This window comes from Cricetulus griseus, chromosome 4 (genome assembly GCF_003668045.3).
Source record: "Cricetulus griseus strain 17A/GY chromosome 4, alternate assembly CriGri-PICRH-1.0, whole genome shotgun sequence".
Lineage (NCBI taxonomy): Eukaryota > Metazoa > Chordata > Mammalia > Rodentia > Cricetidae > Cricetulus > Cricetulus griseus.
Genome location: NC_048597.1, coordinates 47,666,397 through 47,694,394, shown reverse-complemented (window position 1 = coordinate 47,694,394; position 27,998 = coordinate 47,666,397). Strand labels below are relative to the sequence as shown.

The 27,998-nt window shown below is 38.9% G+C and overlaps 1 long non-coding RNA gene across 7 annotated transcripts in view; it reads right to left on the bottom strand.

Annotated features, from left to right (window-relative positions):
• Nucleotides 1–24,414, bottom strand: part of LOC103164274 — a 35,267-nt gene extending 10,853 nt beyond the window's left edge. For 3 of the 7 annotated variants that reach the window (XR_004769922.1, XR_004769923.1, XR_003484836.2), the window contains exons 1-2: nucleotides 16,163–24,414; nucleotides 2,931–3,032 (exon numbers count right to left, since the gene is read on the bottom strand). This is a non-coding gene — a long non-coding RNA (uncharacterized LOC103164274). Of the gene's footprint in view, nucleotides 1–1,070; nucleotides 1,167–2,930; nucleotides 3,033–10,386; nucleotides 13,779–15,032; nucleotides 15,552–16,162 lie in introns of those variants that run through there. The other 4 variants (XR_004769926.1, XR_004769925.1, XR_003484838.2 and 1 more) reach the window with 4 other exon arrangements.
• Nucleotides 24,415–27,998: the final 3,584 nt, after the last annotated feature.

Below are 27,998 nucleotides of genomic sequence, written 5' to 3'. Positions count from 1 at the left end.
CAGCAAGAACCTTTAGCCACTGAGCCACTTCATTGATTTCAGTGACGCAGGTTTATTTCATATCATCCCCTACTTATTCTAAGTTTCATGAAAGAATAGAAACAGCAAAACATTGCAAAAAGTCTCTCAGTGTTTTTTTTTCTTTTTTCTTACAACAGCATATAAATCTGTAATTATCTCAAAACTGAAAGCTTCTTCATTAAATAATTCCATGACTGAAACATGGTAGATGCTCAGCAAGGATGCTTTCCTATCTCCTTACTCACTTTCTTAGTCTTACTTTGACCTAATTTCTTATACTCACTCTCTAGTTTATGGGTAGGCACTCTTAAGCATGTCTCTTGGGCAAATCAAATTTAACTTTGAATTAAACTATGAAGTTTTCCTCTTGCCCCAACTTAGCAGTACAGACTAAAGAATAAGAGGACGTGCCCTAAGCAGTTACACCCCATCACTGGGTCATGGGATCCAAGTATGCTTTGAGACTTCTTTTGGCAGAAACTCTTCTTTTTAGTCTTACTTTCTAACTCTACTACACATTAGAAAGCTATAAGAAACAAACCATATATGGGAGGTGACATATAGCTTTGTTTCTATATATCTGAGAGCAGACATCTTTTTCTGTGCACTCTTCTAGGACACAGGGAACAAGGGCAGGGGTAATAAACAAGTTTGGTTGGAAAAAAAAACTTCTCTTGAATCCTAACCTCATTTACGCCTCCAACATTCCTTTTGGGGATTGAGAAGGGTGTGGGTTCCTCTTACAGTCTTCAATTGCTTCTTTTAAAGAATTATTTAATGAGTTTTAATCATGTGGTGGAGGCATCTCTGTAGGAGTTTGTCCACACAGATTTTGGTGCCCGTGGAGGTCAGAGGCATTGAATCACCATGGAGCTGGTGGTAAAGTTGGTTGTAAGTTACTCAGTGTGGGTGTTGGGAACTGAACATGGATCCTCTAGAAGAACAGTATAAGCTTTTAATCACTGAGCCATCTCTCCATCTCTCTTAATCACTTCTAATACCAGATCATTCAAAATCTCTTGGTCTATGATCTACCGATATTTACTCACTTGCCATGTTGTCTAATTTTCTTCTGGATGACTTTGGGCATATAAGAGTTAAATACTTGTCTCCTCCTTCAGTTAAAACACACCCAAACTGGTGCCCTGTGTAATCATAGAAAGTCCATTTAACCTACCAACCAGAAACTGAGACTAGGCACAAGTTTCACGCTTTCACTGCTTCAGTTCAAGGACCCTGTATGCCTCACACAGAATAATTTAAACAAGAAAATGGAATGAAAGTTTGGAAATAAGAGAGCACTGAAGTAACAAAGGGATGACAACTGCAGAATGAGTACAGTTATGACTTTTAGAACCAAAACACAAAAGTCAGAGGAAGGGATGGAGCCTGGCTGGTACTAGTGTCTTGGGAATACTAGAAGAAGGTCCCAGGAGGGTGGAGACTCAGTAGGTGTGGGGATCTATGAGGAAGAGGAGTTGATGGTATTGAAAAAGAAAAAAGGAAATGAAATAAGCTGCTACTAGAACCAGCTATTGCTGTTGCTGCAGCAAAGACCCATTCTGTTGCTAGGGTGGCAGGAACAGGAAGAGGAAACCAATGAGAAGAGCATAGCCCTTTCCTTTCTCTTCCCTTCTAGCACTCCCTCCCTCTTAGTGTTCTATTAGCAGAGCAGATGAAGCAGGCTGGAAAACATCAGCATTGTCCGGAGGACCCTAGCCACGCATCACAGAGAATGCAAGGGAATGGTTCTCAACATATGGGTGGAGACCCCCTTGGAGGTCTAACAGCTCTTTCACAGGGGTCATGTAAGACTACCAGGAAACACAGATATTTACACTACTGTTCATAACAGTAGTAAAATCACGGTTATGAAGTAGCAATGAAAATAATCCTGTAGTTTGGGTTCACCACAACATGAGGAACTGTATAAAAGGTCACAGCATTAGGAAGGTTGAGAACCACAGCTCTAGAGCATGTGTTACTGTTCTGGTGCTGTGACAAACACCAGAGAAGAGTATCACAGGTAGACAGGCCGGGAGCAGGCACCTTCACCTGCTGAGCCATCCTCTGGCCCAAGATTATTAACAGTTATCCATCCATGTATCTGTTCAACCAGGTAACAAAGGACACTTTAAAAGTTCAGTAAATGCCAAGAAACCATGACTGTAAGGCTTCTTTGCCAGTCTCTGGTATGAAAAAAAATGGAAAAAATTTATTTCTTTGCTTGGAAAAATAAAAAACAACTCAATCTTATTCATTTTATACAGTATCTGGGTTATTTTGACACAGCAAAGTTTCTTCATTATCTATATGCAATCTTTGTTTGTTTTCTTTCTTTGAAGTAGGAGTGGTAGGTCAAGTGACCTTGACTTTGCATCCAATCCATGGATTGCTCATATTATCATTCTTCCAATACCCCCCACCCCCATAATAGTTACACCCAGTTGTGCAGTGGATCTAAAATCAAATGTCAGGGACTAAAAAGAATGTCATCTTCGGGAGTGTTAATGTCTATTGAGGAGATGGAATGACAGATAGCAGATGGTGATGCTGTTCTAAGCTCACTAAGGAAGGTACTAAGCTAGCAAGGAGGAGCAGCCTATCCAAACCAAATGTGGATCTTGAGTCTTCAGGGAAGAATGAGAATAAAACACAGGAAAGCAAGCAAAGGAAGGAAACGGAAAGCCGATGTAAGCAGCAGAAATAGTTGTATGCAAATAAAGGTTAGGATTTGAGAGAAAGTCATTTCTTATGCACACCCGGGAGGCAGAAAGCCAAGGCAGATCACAAGGTGATTCTGGATGTGTTCACTGCAATCAGATACTCCTGGCTAGCAGCAATTTGATAGTACTCTGATTTCAACCCAAAGGAGATATTTCTAGCATTGATTAATAAGGCAGGTTTACCATTCCAGACCTCTCCCTTGGGATTCCTGGTTGATTCCTTGACTCTGGAATTCTCTGGCCTCCCTTTTTACAGCTCCAAAAGCCATGTCTTCAATTCAGTGACTGAAAAAAAAAAAGAAAAGAAAAGAAAAAGGGGGAGCAGATTTTGCCTTGTGTATATGTGATGCTTGTTTTTAATTGTTCATTTGACACAGCCTAGAGTCACATAGAAAGTGAAGTGAGGGTCTGTCCTGATCAGATTGGCCTGCTGGGGTGTGTGTGTGTGTGGTTGTGTGTGTGTGTGTGTGTGTGTGTGTGTGTGTAGGGAGGGAGGGTGTTGATGGCCTAAATGAACACAGGACCTTAAGGTAGAGAGCAGCAATCCGTTTTTGGGAACCTGGGTTAGATAAGGATAGTGAAGCTACCTGAACACTAGGCTTGTGTGCATTCATGGCTCTCTGCTCCCAACTGTGGATGTGATGTGATGAGCAGCTCCAAGTTCCTGCCATCTTGCCTTCTTGGTTTTTTGTTTTTTTGAGATTGTGTGTGAGTGTGTGTGTGTGTGTGTGTGTGTGTGTGTGTGTGTGTGTGTGTGTACACTATATTATTACAACTAAACTTTTTCATAAATTACATTCTGATCATGGTTTCCCCTTCCCCCAACTCCTCCCAGATCTTCCCCACCTCCCCACTTATCAAACTCCATGCCCCCCCTTTTCTCTTTGTCTTTAGAAAACAAACAAACAACAAAAAAGAAAAAGCATAAGAAACTCTGTCAGCTGGGTGGTAGTGGCCCATGCCTTTAATTCCAGCACTCCGGGCAGAGGCAGATGGATCTCTGTGAGTTCGAGGCCAGCCTAGTCTACAGAGCTACACAGAGAATCCCTGTTACAAAAAATAGAAAGAAAGAAAAAGAAACTCTGTCCCGCGCGCTATGTTCTCGCCGGCAAGAAACACATAGGACATTCGGATCCTTCTGCAGGAAAGCTTTAATGCATCTTGAGAGAGGAGAGCATAAGCTTACCAGAGCGGAGACCCCAAGCCAAGAATCCCGTCCCCTAATAAAGGCTGGCAGCCCCGCCTGGGACGTGTCACCCTATGAATGGCTTCAGCTCCTCAGGCCATATGAGCCATGGGATAGGCAGAGATCAAGGAAATGGAAGATTACCCAGCGCCTGCGAAATAATTTACATTCAGTGCCTGCAGGCACCATCATTGTAATGGAGAATGCAGGGACGGCTCCCTACAAAACTCTCCATCTCTTTGTCTCTCTCTCTCTCTCTCTCTTCTCTCTCTCTCTCTCTCTCTCTCTCTCTTTCTCGCTCTCTCTCTCTGGAACACACACACACACACACACACACACACACACACACACACACACACACACAGACTACCCTATTTGTATGGACTGACTGCAACCTGGAGTTGTGAACTAAAATAAACTCTTTTATTGTCTTTTGTTTGGGTATTTTATCATAGCACCAGAAATGAAACTGAAACAGAGTCAATCATTTGTCCACAAACATCTGTAGTAGATGCTGTGAAACCAAAACACAGCCTTCCAAGGAGCAGTTATGGGAATGTGAGCGAGTGAAGATGAGTGAAATGGAAGGGAAAGTCAATATGCCGTTTGCCACCACAGGCACCTGTAACTTTGTTTCACTCGGGTTCCTATAATACCAGGTACTTTGACCTTTGGGTTTATCAGATAAGACAAAGGAGGCAATTTGTCTTTGGGCTCCTGTTCCCACAGTAGTCAGGAGTTGGGAGCTCCTTCTGTGCCCCTCCCCTTCAACTCCAGAAACATTGAGCAGGCTACTTAAGGGATTCCACGGGGACACAGGGGAAGAGAAATTCAGACAGACAGTGCAGAGGACTGCATCTGATGTATGCTAGTAGGCATCTGTAATAGCAAAGACTAAAGCAAAGATGTAGGCTGAGAGACTTGTGTCTAATATATCTCCCCACAGACCTTTCCTCGGTGCCCACCATTAAAGGCTAACATCTTGATCCAACACAGAACTGGGAAGACTGACGTGAAAGAGAGTAGAAATCTGGGGGAAATGGGCATCCCATAAGGTCTCACCCCTAAAAGAAGAGCTGTAGGCAACCGTAGACCTTTAGAGCAAAAATATCAGTTTTCTCTAGGGAAGAGCCCCATGTGATAAGTTATCCAATCTCAAGTGGTCAGTGCTAAACACAAACACATCTACATATGAGCAGCGCTAAATAGACTCAGTAGATTGTGCATGTGATTTTATGCATACATATTGTGCTGGCAAATTGTTTGCTGTCAACTTGACACAAACTAGAGTCATTGGAGAGGAGGGCGTCCCAATTGATAAATTGCCTCCACAAGACTGGACTGTTGTCAGGTCTGTAGGGTATCTTCTTAATTCTTGATAGGGAAAGGCCCAGCCCATTGTGAGTGCTGCTACACCTATGCTGGTGATCCTGGGTGAAAACCCATGAAATAGCATTCCTCCATAAGCTCTTGCCTCCATGTTTCTGCCATGTTTGAGTTCCTGGCCTGATTTCCTTCAGTGATGAATAGTGATGTGGAAACATAAGCCAAGTAAACCTTTCCCTCCCCAAATTGTTTTTGGTCATGTTTGATCACGGTAGAAAGTCTAACTAAGACACATTACATGTTGTGATAATTTCACTAGAGAAAAACACAGTCAACAACACTGTGTTAAACCAGTTAAGAGTATGAGTTCTTTGATTTTGGTCAGCAACCATAAGTTAAGCTCATACCTCAAAGTCTCTTGGCGCTGAAGCTCAGGGATACATTTTTAAATGCACAGTCCACAAAACCACACAATTATGTTTTAACAAAACATAGTAGTTACTTCTGATGTGATATGACAATAAATTTTGACTTATACCTTCAGTTATATTATTTAAATTGTAGAAACATTAATTGCTCAGGTTAATAAGTATTGACCATGGTCAAGGTCATGGAAATCCCAGATGTGTTACTCTTGGAGGGGTAGAGGTCTGAAAAATATCTAAGCAGAACAAAATGGAGTCAGGCCAAGATATATTTGCTTTAATCACTTCAATATTCAATATAGCAATGATGATTAAAGAAGAGATCATGGATTTAAGAGGGAAAGAGGGGCACAGTAGGAATTAATGGGGAGAGAGAGCTAGAAATGATATAAATACAGTATTCATATGTGGAATTCTTGAAAAAGAATAAAAATTTAAAGAGAGCAAGTGCTACATACTTGACTTCCAAAGTACTAGATCAATAGCTAATGAAAGCAACAATAAATGTGGAGGAAGGAAACCACAGCAGCTTTTGGCCACGTGAGACATGCAGAGCTAACTGTGGTCAACAAGATGGCTCGTCAGGTAATGGTGCTTGGTTTGAGGCCTAAAGACCTGAGTTCTATCCAACAACTTGTCCTCAGACCTCCACACATATGGTGCCACACACACTCACACACAAACACAGACAGACAAGTAATTAAATAACTAATAATAAATAACCATAAGAAGAAAGGAAATGTGAAGGTAAATTACAAAAGCTCAAACATGTTGAAAGAATTTGCCTTGGTGGAGCATGAGAGGGGAGAAAATTGAATTGCCAGTATTTTTCATCAGTCTTTGACTTCTTAAAGTTTATATTTAGCACTGACTTAAAATGAACTTAAAATGTACATGTGGAAACTAACAGATAATATGGTAACTTACACAATTCTTTCCATGATATGCTTTCAGACGCTCTGGAAGCCCTTGAGATATTTGTTCCCAGAGGAATGGAACACTACCATTGCATGGTGCCTCTTTTGCAAAAGACTGTCAGTAGTTGTTACTTAAAGAGAGAGAAGGTAGAGAAGAAAGAAACTGAGGAAACAGTGTTTGAGGTAGAAAGTTCTGATGACAGCGGTCAACACCTTGACCACATCTCTGGTTCTGAGGATCACTTCCACCACAGCTACCTCATCCTAGCACAGTGAAGAGTGACAAATACAGAAAATCTACCCTGAGCTTCCATATTTGGGCCCCCTATGTGAGATGTTGAGGATGGGGATAGTTACAATAAGGACAAGAAGGGAAGCCTTGGCCTTACTTAGTCTTACCTTTCTGTTCTTGATTGCAGGAGGATAAAGTTTAATTATGGCATCATGCTATAATTTGAAATGCCAAGCTTGTGCTGGGTATATAAGGTGTTCCTCTGAGGAAGACTTCCTGTTCCAAGCAAGAGAACGATAGCTATCATCCTAGCTAGACCTTCTTTTAGTTCTCTAATGCTACCCCAGGAAATTCAGCAAGCATTAGATGGAAAGCCCACAAATAAAAGTATGTCAATTCTCTCCAGCAAAAGAGAGCAGTCATTAAATATCAGAATTAAATGTGCTGGAATACAATTTCTTTCAATACAAAATGTTATATTCCTTTCTGTCCCTAGTTCTTAGTAGAGTGCCCGAATGTAGGTAGTACATAATTATTGTGGCAAAGAATAAACTTCAGTGAACATTGGAATTTATTTGACATGTTTCCCAGATATTCTAAGCCATGTTTATCCATTCCTTTTATTTATCACGTGTGTGGGTACACTGACAAGTATTTAAATCCTCTCACACAAAACAAGAGAAGAAAGAGAAGAAAGAAGGAGCCAGGAGGGATGATGAGACAGAAAGGAAAATGGAAAGGAAAAAAAGGAGAAGGAAAAAGAAAATGAGCTAATACATTAGAATGGAAAGTTTAAATAGCTAGCTGCACTGGGGAAAGAATATGGGTAGATAATAGACCAAGAGTGATTAAAATTGCTTCTTAGTATCCCTCAGCTTTTGAGTTGAGACATACTGTTTCATCCTCTCAATATATTCAATTTCCCCTCTATTTGTGTTCATTTAAAAGTATTCCTCACTATGATATTTTACCTAAAAACAATTCAAACACAAATTCATTTTTAAAACTCCAAACATTTACACCCTCCTTTATTTGTTTACTTGTTTGTTTGTTTATATTCTTAAAGGCTTTGATATCACAGAGATTGGTTTTGATGATGTAGAATATAGGCTTTATGGATTGCTCCAACCTTGTTGTCTAGACTAGAATGCTGTCTTCAACACAAGTTAAATTCAGTTCAGCAGCAGGATACCACAAACAAAACAGGATTAGGAATCAGAAGATTAACACACAGTATATTTGAGGTTCTAATACTGTGTTAGCATGCTAATGCTATGGTTTAGCCATGTTATCTAGAAATCTGCTCTAGAGATGAACTTACTGCATTATCTATGGTATCCACTTAAGACTTCATTCAGCTTTAACCAGCATCACTTGGAACACTTGCACAAATTCAATCCCTTTCACTCTCAGACTAGTTAACCAATTTATAGCCTGGGATCTGAGGGTACTACATCTTTCTAAGCTCCAGGTATAATTCCAGCTTCCACTGACAATTCAGCCTTGACTTACATGTCCCCCTGAATGTCATACACCAACGATTCTGTAGCAGTCTCCCATGCATTGCTTCTTTACTTAAATCTTCCTCCAGGCTCATTCTCTCTCTGCTCACACACAGGTTATCATCACATCAATTCACCTTTTTCTTTTGTGTTCTGAGGCTAATCAAGCTCATCATAGAACTCGCTTGAAACCAAAATTTTCATCAGCCTACTTAAGAAAGTTCAATGGGTGAGGGAACAATTCACAAGTAATTGGAAAGTAGAAAAGACCATCATCAGAGAAGTCAGAGTTCTTCGGGTCTTGAGACTGCTCTTGATAATAACCGTAGTTCCTCTCACCCCTCCCTCACCCATGCCTGTTTCTTTTCCAGTTTTTATGAGGTACAATGGGGAAAAAATGTTAAGTGTTTCAGGTGTAGAGCATGAGGGTTTCATACATCACTTTATGTCACCATGACCAAAATACCAGGAAGAATAACTTAAAGGAAGTTCCTAAATATTTATTTTGGCTTATGGATCCAGAGATGTTAGTTGCTTGGTCCTATGTAGTGGACAGAGTATCATGGTGGCAGGTGCTATGGCTTGGATCAGAGAGGAAGCAGAGAAAAGGGGACACAGGAAGGAACCAGCCAGAGTTACAATTCTAAGGACATATCACTGGTAGCCTCCTTCCCCTAAGTCCTGTCTCCCATCAGTTCTCAAAAATGTCATCATATTGTATCTCAAAAGACTAATCCATTGAGTAGGCCATTGTGTCTGTCTAATTGTCTCTGGCCACACCACCACAGTCACATTCATTGTGTATTTCATTAAGCCATTTAGGTGTGTTTTAATCCAATCAGGTTAACATTCAGAATTAGCCATCACAAAAGTCCCTTTTCAGATGTACAGTTTGCAATTATTTTCACCTACTCCACTGATTATTATTTTTTTTTTTTTACATCTTTTTTTTTTCTCAGTGCCGAAACTTTTAGTTTTCAGGACTGTGCTGGCTAGTTTTACGTCAACATGCTACAAGCTAAAATCATCTGAGAGAAAGGAACCTTAGTTAAGAAAATGTCTCAATAAGATCCGGTTGTAGACAAACCTATAGGGAATTTTCTTAATTAGTGATTGATGGGGGAGAACCCAGCCCATTGTGGGTGGTGCCATCTCTGGTCTTGGGTTCTAGAAGAAGCTGAGCAAGCCATGAGGAGCAAGTTAGTAGGCAGCACTCCTCCATGGCCTCGGTGTCAGTTCCTGCCTCCAGGTTCCTGCCCTGCTGGAGTTGAATGATAGACTATGATGTGTAAGCTGACTAAACTTTCCTCCTCAAGCTGCATTTGGTCGTTGTGTTTCATCACAGCAATAGTAATCCTAACCAGGGCAAGGGTCTTGCTGGCTTATTTTTCTTTTGCTGCCTGAGCTTCTGTTGTAGTAAACAAAATTCAAAAATAAAACCACCATTGCCAAAATCAAAGTTTAGAAGCTTCCTCCTGGTTTTCTTTTAGGAGTTTTATGGTGTCAGTACTTATGCTTTAAGCCTTGGAACTGATTTTAATTTTCATGAATGTATAACACAAGGATCCGATTTCATTATTTTCATGTGGATATCTAGTTTTCCCAACACTACTTGCTGCAGAGATTATCTGTTCTCTACTGTGTATTCTTGGAGCTGTGTCAAATATCAGTTGATCATAAAATGGTAGTTTTATTTGTATGACCAATTCTGCTCCATTGGTCGACTGTACACACACCATACTGTGCCAATCATTATAGCTTTGTAATGTGTTTTTAGATAGTAGATTAATGAGCCTCTAGTTGTGTTATCCTTCTCAAGATTTCTGTGGCTATAGGGGACTTTTATACATACTGAGATTTTTTTCTATTCTGTGGAAAATGTCACTGGAATTTCCTTGAACTACTGAGAAATTTATAGTTTACTTTGGGTACACTGGATATTTTAACAATATTAACTTGTCTAATTCCTGAGCATAAAACACCTTCCCATTGATTTGTGTCTTATTTACTTTCTTCCATCAATGTTATACTTTTCAATAAATAAATCTGACTCAAAAAGAATTTAATTCAATTTATTACAAAACATTTTATTTTTGTTCACACTACTATAAATGGGGTTATTTTCTTTATTCGATTATTAGGCAGTTACTGTTAGTACATAAGCATTTGCCTGACTGTATATGTTATTTTAGTCTACAAGTTTACTGGATTTATTAATTCTTACAGTGTTTGGGTGGAGTTTCAAGATTATTTATATCTCATACAATGTCATTCTAAAGAGAAACAACTATACTTAGTACTTTTTGTTCGTTTGTTTTATTCTGTTTTCAGTGTTGGGGCTCAAATCCCTCTCCACCACACTAAGTACCCATACCACTTTTCCTATTTGAATGTTTTTCTTAGGTTTTCTTAGTTGATCTGGATGGGATTACCAAAACCATACAGATTAGAATCAGTGAGAGCAGGTCCTCTGGTTCCTGACTGTAGAGGGAAAGCTTTCTGCTTTTCGAGAGAATGCGATGCTAGCTGTAGGCTGGCCGTATACAGCTTTTCAGTCTTTAGTGTTCTGAGGTACAGTCTCCATCAAAGTTTTTGTTGTGAGACTGAATTTTTTGTGGGTTTTTTTTTTTTCTTTTTTGAAGATGATCATATGGCTTTTCCATTGTGTTAATGAACTGCATCATGTTTACTGACTGGCACATGTGGAACTATCCTTTCATCTCTGATGTAGATCGTATTTGCTTATAATCTACCTTCCAGCTTGTCTTGGTGCTGGTGGACAGCATGCTGCAACTAAGAACATTCTGCATGTATTCCATGTTTCCTAAGAACACTGGTCTGTAACTTTGGTTGTAATGTCTTCATTTAACTTTTTCTAATAGCCTACTGGATGAATTGTAAAATAGTTCCTTTTCTTCAAGCTTTTAAAAGGGTTCGATATGGGTAAGAGTTAGTTCTTTAGATGTTTGACAGAACTCACCAGCAAAGTATTGTGAACCTAGATTCTCTTTTCAGAGATTTTTATTATTACTACTATTATTATTATCATTGTTATTGTTTATGCCATCTAGTTACTCACCAATATTTGCTGTCTGTTCAGATTTTCTGTTTAAGATTTATCTTTAGTGAGTTGTCCATTTCTAGGAATGTATCCATTTCTTATAGATGATAGTTCACGGTGGGTATTTGTTGACAGTAGTGTCTCTTTTATTTCCATTATTAATTGCAATGCCTTCTCTTTAGTTTACAATTTTATGTTAAACATCCATATTTTTTCATCCATCTAAGGTTTTCAGTTTCCTTCCTTCCAAAGTGCCAAATCTGTTTTGTTCATTTTTTCTAAGTTTTCTAGTTCCTATTTTCTGTTTCATTTGTTCCTCCTTAAACATCATTATTTCTTCTATTCTGCTACCTCCAGCTGCAGTTTGTTTTCCTTTTCCTAGTTTCTGAGTTGTTCAGCTAGGGTGTATGTTTGAAGTAATTTTGTCTCTTCATGTACACATTATCCCTTCTAGGATACTTTGTGCGGTGTCCTGTATTGTTATGTTGCATTTCCATTTTCATTTGTCTAGTGATGTTTTTTTACTTCCCCTTTGAGTTTTAATCTGACTCATTGGTGGTTTGGGAGTGTATACTGTTTATTTTCCACATTTGCAACACTTCCAATTTATTTCCTGTCACTACCTTTTAGTTACACATCTTCGAGATCAGAAAAAGACATTTGATTTAATTTCAATCTTATTGAATTTAAAGATTGTTTTGTACACTAGCATATTATCTATTCTGAAAAATGCTCTGGATGTGCTTGACAATATTTTATTTTCTGTTGAAGTTGGATGGAATGTTCTGCATTATACCATAGGGTCCATTTGGTTCATGGTTCAAGTTCATTATTTAACCCTTGAATTTTTGTATGAATGGTCTGTCCACCATTGGGGGGGAGTATTAAATTCTGCCTCTATTGTTGGAGTTTATTCCTGTATTTGATTGGAGTTTATTTCTTCTTCTATTTTCATAATATTCACTTATTTAATTATTGTATATTTCAAGTAGCTATAGCTGGGAATATAAGTATTTCCAACTAGCCTATCATCTTAATGACTTGACCCCCTTTTTATTGTATAATGGCAGCTTTGTCTATTTTACCATCTTTAACTTTAAGTTTAACTTAGCTGATATGTGTGCAACAATTGATGTTCTCCTTTGGTTATCATTTGCATAGAATATTTCTGTTTATCTCTTCGTTTTTATACTGTGTGTCCTTAAAAGTTATGTGGATCTTATTAAAGGCACACCCTTGAATTCTTTAGTCCAATTAGTTGCTCTGTCTCTTACTAAACATTTTAAATTATTTCCTTTGATACTAATTATTGGAAGGTAAGGACATATTTCTGCCCAGGCAGAAAATGAAGTTTTCTTCTTGGGTGTGACTGTGAAGGTGTTTCTAGAAGAGTTGAACATTTGGATTAGATTCTGAGTAAAGAAAGTCATCTTCAGTGATGTTGGCAGGCATCTTTGTATACACAAGGAAACTGAAACAAAGAAAGAAAACACGGTTCTTTCCCTTTAGCTGCACTATCCATCCTTTTCCTGTGCTTAAAACTGAGCCCCCCAGTATCAGGCTTGAGTGATGACACTGGCTCCCCTTGGTCTCTAGATTGATGATGGTATATTCTGGAACCTTTAAATCATAAAAATATCTATCTATCTATTCCATTATCTCTGTTTCTTGTGAGAACCTTGAATAATGCTAATCACTTCTGGTATTATTTATGCTTGTCAATCAGTTTATATCTGGTGATTCCCTAAAGAATGTACCTTTGGGAGAGCCTGTCTGTTTTGCTTCCATAGCCACGGTGCTCACTACCCAATAGATGCTTAAGAAATATTTAGTAACAAGTGACTGGTTGGCAGAAGTATGTTTACAAATGAATATGGAGTATGTTGTGTGAACCAATGTGCTTCTTTGGGGGTTACTTACAGGAGTATGAATAGGAAAACGCCTCTAGGAGTGTGGATGACTCAAAGACAGCAGCACCACCAAAAAGTCCACTCCTACCTGGCTAACAGCTCACAATCAACATCTTCGAAGCTCGCAGTAGGGCTTGCAGGAAGCTCCACACACTGGGAAGTCTCCCACAGGCAGACCGGTCATAGGAAAAGAGTCTCTTCTTACCAACTGTTTAAGCATCTCTAACCTGGGTGGCATTGGCAAAGGGTCTTGTGTACTGTGCTGCAGCTTTTCCAGACTTTGGACATTTGTTTACTTGCCAAGTCTCCTGTACCTTTCTCCTCCCTCCTGGAGGGAGTGTCTCAGTTGGAGGCAATTGCTACAGAAGAGTCTTCAAGCTGTCTTCATCAGGCTGCATCACTTCCAACAATTTGTAGTCAGTGAGAGAGGTGGGCACAAGTAGAAGTAAAGCCAGTAAAGGTTTCTTGTCTTCTTTTTAACTAAAAAAGAAAATGTTAATATTCTTTTGAAAGAGTAGAAGAGAAGAGTGTGATCAAAGCAAGCAGAAAGCAAGAACTTCTTAAAGGCCTGAGGGGGAGAGAGTATTGACATGGTTATTGCTTTATAGAGAGAGAGAATGAAAGCAAGTGATGAAGTCATGAAGAGGAGGCAGCAATTCTCCCCAGGTTGTGGTAGGGCTCAGTGCTCCCTGGAAACCTGACTATAGCTTTTTGTTTTTTTTTTCTTGCCCTATTGTTGGCAGAGCTAAGCAGATTGCACCTATTTATCTACTTCCTGTTCTGACTGCTAATCTTCTTCTTACATTCTAGAGACTGCCATCCCATAGAAGCACCTGATTAAATGAGCAATGAACGAAATGAGGTAATGACACAGCATTCAAATGAGTCACTAAGAAGGCAGCCAAGCCATAGTCTAAACCTTAGGAAGGTAATTTGCAACAACCTGGGTTTATGAGGGGCAGGGAGGAGTAGAAAGAACAGTGTAATCAGTATATGATATGATTATATTAGCTAACACAAGAAAATTCCACTGAGGGTGTCAAGAATTTCATACTGCCTGGTATGATGTCAACCCACTGTGTCGGCTCTAATCAGCTGCTTCTGAAGAGTCATAAAACCATGGAGTAGAAGCAACCTCCTTAGATATTCTGGTCTAGCTCTTTTATTTTTTGTAAATGGGGAAATTAAAACCTAAAGACATTAAGAATGTGCTTATTTCATATTTGTTTTGTATGCTTTCACCCCATAGTTCAAATCATCAAAAAGTATTGTTTGAGATTTCAAATATAATATATATATTATATATATATATATATATATATATATATAATTAGATAGTGAAGCATTCTGTGTGTATGTGTGTCTGTGTCTGTATATGTGTGTGTGTATGTATCTGTGTATATGTGTCTCTGTGTATGTGTGTGTTTGCATGTGTCTATGTGTCTGTGTGTATATATGTGTCTATGTGTAGGTGTGTGTGTGTGTGTGTGTGTGTGTATAGAGAAGGCAACATGTTAAATACATAAGTCTTCTGTTATTTATTTATTTTTTTTGGAAGAATAACTAGTAAAAAAGGAGCTTCCCTGTTGAAATAAGGATCTGTGAAGGTCATGGTGAAATTAAAGTCACAAACTAAAATCTCCAGGGAAATTAAGTTAAAATCTTCAGAGAACTTCCAAGAAACAGCCAAGACGTCTAAAAAATACACGTTGGGGTTCTCTTTCTCTCAGGTTGGAACAACAGGCCTTTAAATGCTGGACAAAGACCCACTTCTTTTTTATTATTTAAATTAGAAACAATCTTATTTTACATATCAATCCCAGTTCCCTCTCCCTCCCATCCATCCATGCTCCCCACCAACCCCCCATCCCATCCCCCTTCTGCTCCCCAGGGAAGGTGAGGCCTTCCATGAGGGATCATCAAAGTCTGTCACATCATTTGGGGCAGGGCCAAGGCACTCCCCTTCTTAATTTTCATTTTCCTTTTCAAAATACATCCTTAGGAGAAATATTAACTCTTGCTAGGCTGGAAAGTCCAAAAAGTTCTGTCTAAAGTTTGTAAGACCCAAAGATTTTGTTCCGACTTTCAATGAGATTTTGGGAGTTGATTTAGACAAAAGATAATACGGAATCAAGTTTTGCTATCTGTCCTGATAGTGTTCTTTCTCCAGAATCCAGGAAATTCTTGCCATTTGGACAGTAACGGTTGGTGATGTATGCATCTGCTGGAGACATTTTACAGGGAACTGTCAACAGATGAACAAGTTATTTGTTGGCTAGGAACCTCACAAAATCATACTTCAAAGAAAATTTCACATGAAAAAAAAGTATCCCTGAAGACAGTTACCAAAGGCATGCAGGGATAGATGGACTGGGAGGTGATTTGAAAAGTAGAAACTTGGTCAGTTCTAGGAAAGCCATGACACAAAAAGAACTGAGATTTGCCTTTGTGTCCCCCAGAGCTGCTGTTTTACATCTTCATTCATTCTTGATAATCTAGAGAAACAACTGACTGAAGTGGACATGGATACCTAGTACGTCAGATACAGCCTTAGATACAATGAGGGACAGACTCTCGTACTCAAACAGCTTATTATGTAACTGGGTAAAAAAAAACAAGACAGCCGGGCGTTGGTGGCACACGCCTTTAATCCCAACACTTGGGAGACAGAGGCAGGCGGATCCCTGTGAGTTTGAGGCCAGCCTGGTCTCCAGAGTGAGTGCCAGGATAGGTTCCAAAGCTAAACAGAGAAATCCTGTCTCAGAAAAGAAAAAAAAAAAAAAAAAAAAAAAAAAGACAGCAAGAAGAGAATGTGATTAAACATCATGTGGATTCTACAAAAATAAAGACAGTTACCTTTCAAAGTTGATGGAATTTAGAGGAGGTAAGTGTTTCCAGGAAGAGCTGTGAGAGTTAGGCACTTCATAGATCTCTGCTCAAACAGAAAAGAGAACTTACTTAGTGTCCAGTGGATAAAAGCAGGGCTAGCTAGCTTTGCATGTTCTACCTGAACTCCTCATGAACTCCAGCAGAACAGTAAGCTGTGCGTACAGTGGGGCGACACCTGGACAGTCACACTTGACACAACAAAGATAAAATGAAAAGTAGAGACATCAGCTACCAAACACCAAGTCCTAGTATAAAACTTAAAAAAAAAAAAAAAAAACCCTCAGGAAAATAAGCTCAGATCCCAGAGTTGCTGGAATTCTTGACATAAGTAAGTTCATATTTCAACACTAAGAATAAATGAAACTTTGAAGTAACAAAGTGTGGATTCTTCTCAGGGGGACAAAAAAGGCAATAAAAAAAATAGCTGAGTGGACCCAGATCTTGGAGTTAGTAAAAAAAGGATTTTAAAAGGTCTCTCTCTCTCTCTCTCTCTCTCTCTCTCTCTCTCTCTCTCTCTCTCTCTCTCTCTCTCACACACACACACACACACACACACACACACACACACACTAAAATAAGGTATTGAAAATGTGATGATGACAGTGACTTTGTCAATATTTAGGTGACATATACAGGAGACAGGAGACATCTCCACAGTGTCATCTTCAGCAGCCTGAGCAGACTCCTAGACTTTTAGGGACCTTAACTAAAGCCAAAGTGGCAGTCATGGCTTCACTGCAGAAAATAATTTCAAAACTGGACAGTTTATGAAACAGAGTTGCTAGATAAGTATAGGTTTCTCAACCAAGGATGAGCATGAACTCGCTGTGAAGTTCTAGCTCTTTGTTTTTGTATATGTGTTCGAGTGTTTACAGAAGTCACTTGTATAATGTTGGTAGGGACTGAAGTTGCTATCTTTAAAGGATTGGGAAGAAACTTGAATGAGTTTCCAGAGTTAAGGAATGTCTGTCAGGATTACTATTGATAAGGTAAAACCCTCACACACAGAGATAAGGGAGGCAAGATGTCTTCACTGTAAAGTCAAGAATTTTGTGTGAGATTCTCAAGAGATAACTGAGGAAGAATGAAACCTTACCCAATACCATATACATTCAGGCCCTAAACCTGGTTCATTGTTACTTTAATATATAATATCTATATATGACAGGACTGTAATTTCAGCAGCCTTCACAGCAAATGTTATTCATTGTGCTGAGACTTTCGCTTTTGATTGGCCCAAGCTTTAATCAGACTCCAGGATGAAGGACTCGTTCCCTTCCCATGTCCCCACAATTTCCCTGCCTTTTCATGCTGCCTCAGCTTGATAAATAGGGAATCTCAATACAGAAGTACAATGCATACAAAAGACACATGGTGCTTATTGTACTATAAAATGGCTCAACTGTGCTGAGAGGCAATCTTGCAGTTCTCAGAAAGTGGAACATGGGAGTTATCACCTAATAATTCCACGCCTACACATACACTCAAGAGAGAAATACTAGTCCATATAAAAACTTGCATGAAAATATTCTTAGAACATCAATTGTAATATCTAGAATAAAATAGCAATGATCCAGATGTTCATTAACAGATGGATGGATGAAGAATACACAGTGTGTTCTTATAATATCATTCAATAATAAAGAAACAAAGTATTTGAAACACACATAGATGAACCTTGGACATGTGAAAGAAGTTGCTCACAATATTATAATATTTGATTCTGCTTACATATTAAGAACACACAAAGCTAATGACAAAGCAAGTGGCCATAGGATCGTTGGGATAGGGAAGGGTCTTAGGGAGTGATAATAGAATTTCTCTATTGCCAATGAAAATGACATAAATGACATAAATTGGCGGTTGTGATGGTTGAGAAGCTATGAAATTACTAAAAGAAATACTGAATTGCATGCTTTAAAGAGTGAAATATTTGGTGTATGATTTCTGTCAATGCATTTCTTTCTTTAAAAAAGTCTCAAATGGCAATTCTGGTATTGTCAGTAGAGTAACAAATACAAGCTTGACTGGTCTATACCCACATAGAAAAGACTCATAAGATGTCAAACACACTATTACATAGAGAAAAATAAAAATATTTACAATGCAGGAATAAGTTGATTCTATGCTTAGAGAAAAATGTGTGGCTTTAATGACTTAGAAATATTCAAACATCTTCTGCCCCCTGAATTTAGAAGAAACTAGAAATATCAGACCAAAGCTAAGTAGAAAATAGCAAATAATAATAACCAAAGTGAAAGTCCATGAAAAAGCACCTATATGAAAAACAGAGAAAATAGGTTAAAAATTGTTATTTGATCAACTGATCAAATTTTAGTTACTCTCATAAGAAAAAAAAAAGAAAAAGGAAGAAAGAAAAGAAACTAATTGCCTGAGCCAGGAATGAATGAGGAAGCAACAGCAGAACCCCCAGACTGAAGAATAAGATGGGAATATTACAACTCCCTTCATGCCAACACACATGAAATCATGCCAATGCCAACACACAGTTGGCATTACCTCACTTGCTGCCTTTGGATTTCTATTTTAATTCCTAAATGAAACACGAATTATAGCTTTAGTCATCATGAGATTATAATTTGAAGAATATAAAATGGCTTTTTAATTAAAAAATGATTTCTGCTCACAGACTCTCTGTCTCTGGGACTCCATGTGATCTGAGACTAAAGTCTAAGGCATCACAGTCATTTAAAAGAAATGGACCACAGGCTGGAAGCATCCACAGTCAATGGCCTGCTTACCTGTCATGCGAAGTGCCCTGAATTCAATACAGGTGGAGGTATGGAATACCCTCCTTGACAAATTCACAGAAGGCAATGAAGTTACTGAGGAAGATAGGAGGATGAGGAGTGGGGTTCCAAAACTTTTAAAAGAAGACTGAAAAACTAGCATCTAAAAGAACCTGTTGGCAAAGAAGAAGGTTGGAAACTCCCAGTTCAAGACCCACTAGAACTGGCTGGAGCCATTGGCGCAGGTACAGAGACATTCCAAGTGTCTAAAGGTGACCTATGACTAATAATAGTAAAAATTTACCTCCTTGGGTGGAGATTTAATATGCTTTGAGACAATTAATGATTGAAATATAAATTCATGTAAAATTATATGTATCATGAAAAGAATGCATGGAAAAGCCCATGCTATGCAAATGAGCCCAAAGTCTGTAGGCATAAAAGCTCCCATGGTTTTTATAGCACATCCCTTTAAGATTCTAGACATTTTCCCCTGGTCTACCCTGCTTCCTCTATTGAAAGTTTATTCTTTCTTAATAAATGCTCTTACTTTTCTTGCTGCTACCTAAGTGTCTCTCATTCCTTGTTTCAAGACACAAGAACCTGAAACCCCACCAGAGGTGCCCAGCAAACCCTGATAGAACTGCCTCACACATGAGTGTCCACACTCCCCAGGAGGGAGTCTTACAGACAAATGAGTATTCCTCTGAAGCTCTCTCTAAACCTGGTTAGAAGACCTCAGTGCCCAAAGGAAACACAAAGAAAACCAGATAATCTACAGATTTTCAAAGTTAAAAGTCTAAACAATGATTTCCAAAACTAGTGTGGACCAATCAAAAATGTCAACAACAAACAGACTCAAGGGCATTTGTAAGTTTTTAAAACATTTAAATGTCTTTTCTCATAAAGTTAGGTAAATACCTTCATTTACTATTATTTCATGGGTAAACATTTTAAGAGAACCTTCACAATAATCATAATTGGAATGAACTTGACATTAGGGAAATTTTATGTATTTTTTAATTTTAAATATATCATAGACCAGCAATAATTCCTTCACAGATCAAGAGTTTACCAAAAAAAATCTAGAAAAATTGTGTGTGTGTGTGTGTGTGTGTGTGTGTGTGTGTGTGTGTGTGTGTAGAGAGAGAGAGATAGCACAGCTGTTAAGAGCATTTGCTGCTCTTGTAGAGGACCAGGGTTCAGTTCCCAGCACTAATATGGTATCTCACAACTTCTATAACTTCAGTCATAGGAGATCCCATGATCTCATAGATAACTCCCATTCTAAGGGACTTTACACCCTCTTCTGACCTTCAGACACTGCATATATATGGTATACAGACACACATGAAACCAAGTCACCCATACACATCACATAAAACAGTGACTTAAAAAATATAGAAATCATGGTCCCAGGTTTTGTTATAGAGTAGCATCTCTCAGAATGTGATATATAAGACAATTTTTGTGAGGAACATGAGATGATCTTGAGTGCAATATGAGAAATTTTCATACTTTGTCTAAACCAGAGAGTAGATAACATTAAATAGTAACAAGATGTTATCTTTCCTTTTCCATTTTCTTCTGATTAAAGAGATAGAGTCTACTTGTTATTAGTGTTTATCACTAGTGATCCAAAACCAAGATCATCTAATATTTAATAAATGGGTGGTGGATACCAATACCAGAGTCTCCCAAAAGCACAAGCTTTGATAGACAACTTAATAACATTGCTTTGTCTTTATCTAAGTTATGTCATAGGATGGTTATATGGTGGATAACTGTAACTGCAGCATTCAGGAATCCAAGAGGAAAGAGGTCGGTGAATCAGAAGCCAAATTGGTCTACATGGTGTGACTTAGCTTTCATCCCCTAAAAATGGTTATAATCTTTTATAGTGAAATGTTATTCACTTAAAATGGTGATATAAAAAACTTAAATACATTTAAGTTTTTTAAAAGTCTATGTAATAAGCTCTATTAACTAGATTCATATTGATACAAAAAATAACTCTCACTTCAAAAGAAATGGAGTTCATTCTAGAGCCACATATAAGTGACCATAGCCTAGGGCTGAGACTCAAGTTACCTTCATATTATATTCCAATGTGGTAACAGTTTTGTGATATTTTTATAGAAACAGAATAAAGGTTGTAAATCAAAGCATTTTTCAAAAACCTTGGTAGAAACATCAACTGGCAGGTTAAAGCAAAGCATAGAAATCTGTCACAGGCCTCAGACACTATCTGAATATATTCTTAGCTTGAGGGCTGGTAGAAACTGGACTGCTGTTTGTTCATTCCAGAAGGATTAACCTAACAGTCACAAGGATTCTAGGACACAGAGATAGACAATAAATGTCTATTTAGAGGGCCAAGTTTAGCCCAAGACAATTTTGGCTTCAAACTTGTAACATTCTAGATCTCCGAAGTCAATTAATCAAACTTATAGAATTTTTCCCCCAAGTGTACCTTTTTCTGGCAATTGCAGTTCACAATATGAGGGAAAGACTGTGAAGCATTAACTGAACAAGGGTTCTACCATGTAAATCTAGGTCATCAGTGAAAATTAAACCTGATGCAACCAGAGCATCTTACCTTGCCTTTGATATCACATTGCACTTGATTTTTCTGACTTCCTTTGCCTTCGATATGGATGACTTTTCCCTAAATACCACCTAATTTTCAGTCTGAAATCTCTATGGCCATGGCCCCTGTGCCCACTCTATCCTTCTTTGTTCTGTTTGAATCTCCCCAGTCTCGCTGCTACTGAGCCTATGTTGACTTAAAGTATTCCATAATGGGATAGTTGGATACTATCCCATTATGAGCTCTTAATGCCACTTTTGCTAACATGTTCACTCTTAGTTCATAATACTCCCTGCCAGGATTTATTGTCAAATTTAGACCTCGCTATCACCATCAGGCACCAACTTTGTGACTTCCCTTTTTCATTTGTGCCCTTTCTATTTTTTTTTTTTTTTTACAGGACTCTGTGTAACGGTCCTGGCTGGCCTGGAACTCACTTTCTAGACCAGGCTGGACTCAAACTCATTGAGATTCTACTGCCTCTGCCTCCCAAGTGCTGGGATTAAAGGCATGCCACAACCACCCAGATGCATTTCTATATTCTTAATGAGTAGAACCAACCCAGCTAAATCCAGCCTAGTCATTATTTACATCATTCTACAAACTATAATTCCTCAAAATAATATTTCTTATTATAACACTTTTGTTGTTGTTGTTGTTGTTGTTGTTGTGGTGGTGGTGGTGGTGGTGGTAGTGGCATCTTGAATGAAGATGTCCCCCATAGACTCAGATATTTGAGTTCTTGGCCCATAGTTGGTGGAACTGTTTGAGGATGTAGCACTGATTTAATGGAGTGTTGTTTTTCGCTAAATTCAGTAGCTTCCCATTAAGCAACTGCTGACCTAATGGGTAATTGCAACTCTGCAATGGCCAGTAGCATCCAGGTGGGAATTCTATTCCCTCAGGCAATAGCTCAATCACAAACCCCTAAAGGGAACTTTATTTAGATCTCTACCCCATTATAGAACTCAGGATTCAAAGGTTGAGGTGAAATTCTGCTAACTCAGAGAGGCTGAAGAGCAAGTAGCTCACCTTCTCTCCAAGCTCCTGTCTCCCTAACTACTCAGCTCCTAATTTGCTCAGCTCATCCCCCACGTAAGAACCCTAGCAACACATGGTTCCATGGTTCCTCTCTACTACTTCCTGTCAGCTAGTTGCTGACTCATCCACCTGACCCCAGGTTAATTTTATTTAATCAAACAAATATAACATGTCTTTGCATGATTAAACAAATATTCTACAGCATAAATAAATGTAACACATCTTAAATTAATTCCACCACAGTGGAGGAAGTTCCATCACTGAGAATGGGTTTTAAGTGTTCATAGCTTGCTATTTCCAGTTCCCTCTCTACTTCATGTTTGTGGTTGAGAATGTGATTCTCAGCTTCCTACTCCTGCCACCATGTACCCCACTCCCTCTGAAACTGTAAGTCCAATAAATTCTTTCTTCCTTAAATTGCATTGATCAGGATATTATACCAAAGCAATAGAAAAGTAACTACTACTATTGTTTAATTTGTTTTTCCCATCTATCTGTCTGTTTATCTAGCTAACTAGCTGTGTTTTATTTATTTGAGTCAGGGTTTGACTTAAATGGATTAGACTAGTCTGCAACTTCTTGTAATCCTCCCACCTCTACATCAGAATGCTCAAATTTCAGTTGCTGTAGTATGACTTTTTCTTTGGGCACAACTTAAACATCTATTATCAGAGCAGAGATAACCTTGACTCTGCAGCCACAGCCATAAATAAGCAGAATGATACAGAGCTAGCAAGGTCAATAGTAACTGTAATAGAACTGTTGACATGCCATAATAAAGGGATGACAGGGGTTAACAGGACTTTAACCTAGGATTCGAGCCTTTACTCCTTTCTATACCCCAACAACTGCACATAATCTTCTAAGATATTAGAGTATATGAGCAAGCAGAGGGTAACTGAAACTGGACTACTGATGCAGCTTCCATGAGGTTGTCATCCATGATGGATGGGGACATTGTGGTGATGCTGATGAGAATAGAATAATTGGTCAGGCAAAATGAGGGAGAGGAACCTTGAAAGCAAGATATTCTGGTTCTTATCCTTGACCAGAATCTGTCAATGACCTTAGTTCTGTCCTGGTTAGAGGTCAAAAATGGCAGAAGGGTGCTCTGCTGCATAATGTGGCTTCACTAGAGCCCATTCCCCATGGAGGGATACTCTCTCTCTCTCTCTCTCTCTCTCTCTCTCTCTCTCTCTCTCTCTCTCTCTGCCTAGATACACAGGTTAGGGCCTAGGGCCTTCTCTAAATGATGAATGTGTCAAACTTTGATGATCCCCCATGGGAGGCCTCACCCTCCCTGGGGAGTGGACAGGGGTGGGAAGGGGGGTTGGGAGGGCATGGGAGGGAGGGAGTGGGAACTGGGATTGGTATACAAAATAAAATTGTTTTTAATTTAAATAAAAGTTTATTTTTAAAAATTTCCAAAAAACAAACAAACAAAAGACACTGGAGGCACCTAGACACCTTATAGGTGGACCAGTGACCTGAGAGGTCTATGGTCTGATGTGCTCCCCATCCATCAACAAAAAAAAAACATCTTATTAACCCCCAGATAGGGATCCTTGGCAATAGCCCGTACCTGGACTCTCTCCTGCTGTACAAGAGCTCTGCTCACTCTTCGTTTCCCACCTATGAATCATAAGCTCCTACTGCTGAATTACTCACTCACAAATTATTTTCTAAAAATTAACTTTCCCTTTTGGCCATGATATTTACTTTTCAAAAACCTACAATGGAATCTCGAAATTCACAGGCAAATGGATGGAACTAGAAGAAACCATCCTGAGTGAGGTGACCCAGTCACAAAAAGACAAAAATGGTATGTACTCACTCATATATGGATTTTAGACATAGAGCGAAGGAGTACCAGCCTACAATCCACACCACCAGAGAAGCTAGAAAACAAGGAGGACCCTAAGAGAGACATACATGTTCCCCCGAAAAAGGGGACAGGGACAAGATCTCCTGAGCTAATAAGAAGCATGGGGGAGGGGAGAGGGAACTAGAAGAAAGAGAGGGGGAGGAAGAGAAAAGGAGAGGAGGGTGTGAGGGAGCAGGAAGATTTAGTCAGGGGAAGAATTGAGGAGAGCAAGAAAAGAGATACCACAATAGAGGGAGCCATTACAGGTTTAAAGATAATTTTGGCACTAAGGAAATGTCCAGAGGTCTACAAGGTTGACCCCAACTAACAGTCTAAGCAGTGGTTGAGAGGCTACCTTAAATGCCCTTCTTCGATGAGATTGATGACTACCTTATATGCCATCCTAGAGCCTTCATCCAGTAGCTGATGGAAGCAGAGGCAGACACTCACAACTAAACACTGAGCTGAACTCTGGAATCCAGTTGCAGAGGGGCAAGAGTGATGAGCAAAGGGGTCGGGACCAGACTGGAGAAACTCACAGGGACAGCTGTCCTGAACAAGAGGTTGCTCATGGACCCCAGACTGATAGCTGGGAAACCAGCATAGGACTGTTCCAGATCCCCTGAAGGAGGAAGTCAGTTTGGAGGTATGGACAATCTATGGGGCCACTGGTAGTGGATCACTATTTATCCCTAGTACACAAATAGACTTTGGGAGCCCATTCCACATAGAGGGATACTCTCTCAGCCTAGACACACGGGGGAGGGTCTAGGCCCTGCTCCAAATGGTATGACAGACTTTGAAGATCTCCCATGGAAGGCCTCCTCCTCCCTGGGGAGCAGAAAAGAGTCGGGATGGGGGACCAGGGGAGAAGGGGTAGGAGAGGGAACTGGGGTTGACATGTAAAAGAAGCTTTTTTCTAATAAAAAACAACAAAACAGAACATCAACAACAAAAAACACTAGAGCCAATGGCTCAGTGGAAGTTTTGTGTGATCCTGAGTTTCTGCACCCTAATTCCTGAGTTAAATGCACTGGAAGCAAGAGAGCATCTGCTGTTTTCTGAATTCCTGCTTTTCTCCTATTTCAATGCTGCCTGGGTAACATGTTGCTGTGAACAAGCCCTAACCCATGCTGCTGTGCCAGTGCAAGCCCAATAACTCATTGCTTCACCAAACTGGACTTTGGATACTTTTTGGTCTGTCAAAGGGCATGAGCCACCATGCCTCTATTAGCAGGTGTTGAATCTGTGAAATAAACGATTGCTACAAGCACTAGAACCAACCAAACAAACCACAAGCTTCTTTTTAGGAGAGGCATCAAGAGTTACCTTTCTTCTGCTCCATCACGTCAATCAAAGCGCCAAGCTTTCAAATATATTGACTTTAAACATGTCCATTTTTTCCTCCCTTAACAATGCAGTTCTTTGGCCAGAATAGCAAGTTTTAAATAAATTTTGTACAGGCACCAAGTTGAAAGGATCTTTAACATTATCTAGTTCACTGCTCATGAAATCTTAAACTCCTTCTTTTAAAAACTACATGGAGATGATTTCTAGTTAAGAACATTCTGAACGGGTCTGAGACCTGTTTAGTATGAGAGATGAATGGCCAGGATGGCTAAGAAGTTTTATCTGTGACAATGTCGAAATTTCTGTTTTGTTTTAGTAGAACCAAGTGAGGCACACAGAGAACAATTAATGATTTGGCATTTTTGTCAACCTCAGCCAAGAGAGCCTTCTGGACCTAATATTAACAGTTATGGCAGTAAAAAGGCACATATCTTGATTTTTTTTTTAAGTATATTAGCCAAGAAACGTTTAAGTCATCAAAATTTTCAATGTATTTATCTATATCTCATGGCTTTGATTCAAGAGAAAATGGTGGGGAAATTAACATTTAATACTTGCCAGTATTTATCCCAGGATTTTCATCTATGTTATCTGATTTAACCATAACAATTTAGAAACTCATCCTATATTATTTTCTCAAGGTTAAATAGTTATTGAGCATGATTTATGATTCTAAAATTTAACTGTAAAAATGGATGCATGACATAGATTTGTCAAACCCCATAGAAGTGTACAACTTGATGAGTAAACCCTAATGTTTAGTTAATAACAATGTATCAATATCCACTCACCAATTGTAATAAATAAGCTACTCTAATTCAAGAAGTTAATAGGAGGGGAAAACTGTGGGAAGTGAGAGGTGCATGGAAATTTAATCGTTCAATCTTGTGTAGACCTAAAAGAACTATAAGATGACCTACTTTTAACAATTAAGATTCACTTACAAACACATTTAACTAATTATTTGCTTCACATTCTCCCCTAATTCATTCTAGTCAGGTTTTCAAACCCTATCTCTATGGTCATTATGCTTGTCTGAGAGCACTGCCATGTTGGATCAACTCTCCACTTTGGTCTTCTCTGAAGTACCAACAGCAGTAGATACATTTATTATAATTTCTTTGTGGCAGCACTTTTCCTAGTTTCTAGCCTATCTCAGTTACCATGTTAATATATATATATATATATATATATATATTTCTTGTATGGTCCTTCCTATATGCCTTTGCTCCTTTTAACTTCCCCCACTCAGAACTCTTACTATAGAAGGACCCCAGAGCCTACATCTTTTTTTAAAATCATTTTTTATTTGAATTAGAAACAAAATTGATTTACATGACAATCCCAGTTCCCTTCTCCCTCCTATCCTCCCCTACCACCCCCCAACTAAAACCCTACCTATCACATACCCTTTCTTCTATTCTTCCCCTGACTCAACCTTTCTGCTCACTCATGACCTCTGCATCCTTCCATTTCTTCCCTTCTCATTCTCGTAGCTCCCTACCCCCTCTTCCCCTGCTCTCAATTTGCTCAGGGGATCTTGACCCTTTCCCCTTCCCCAGGGGACCATGTATGTCTCTCTTAGGGTCCTCCTTGTTTACTAGTTTCTCTGGCATTGTGGATTGTAGGATGGTAATCCTTTATATCTAAAATCCACATATAAGTGAGTACATATCATGTTTGTCTTTTTGTGACTGGGTTACCTTGCTCAGAATGGTTTCTTCTAGTTCCATCCATTTTCCTGAAAATTTCAAGATTCCATTGTTTTTTTTTTTCTGCTGAGTAGTACTCCATTGTATAAATGTACCACATTGTCTCTATCCATTCATGGGTTGAGGGACATCTAGGATGCTTCCAGGTTCTGGCTATTACAAATAGTGCTGCTATGAACATCATTGAACAGATGTCCTTGTTGTATGAATGTGCAGAACCTACATCTTTGAGCTTCCTCTCTTCATTTACTTCACATTCTTAGTGATTTTACGTAATCTGATGACTTTGAATTTCAGTAATATGCTGGTATTTCTCAATTTTGTGTTTCATACAAGATCTGTTCCAAAACTCTAGACTTAAATATTGATTTAACATCGTATATTAGCCAAGTTTTACAAAATGGCAGAACCAATAGGAATAAAGAGTTGCTCACACATTTTGGAGGCCAACAAATTCAAATCTATAGTGTGGGCCAGGAGGCTTAAGCAAGAAATC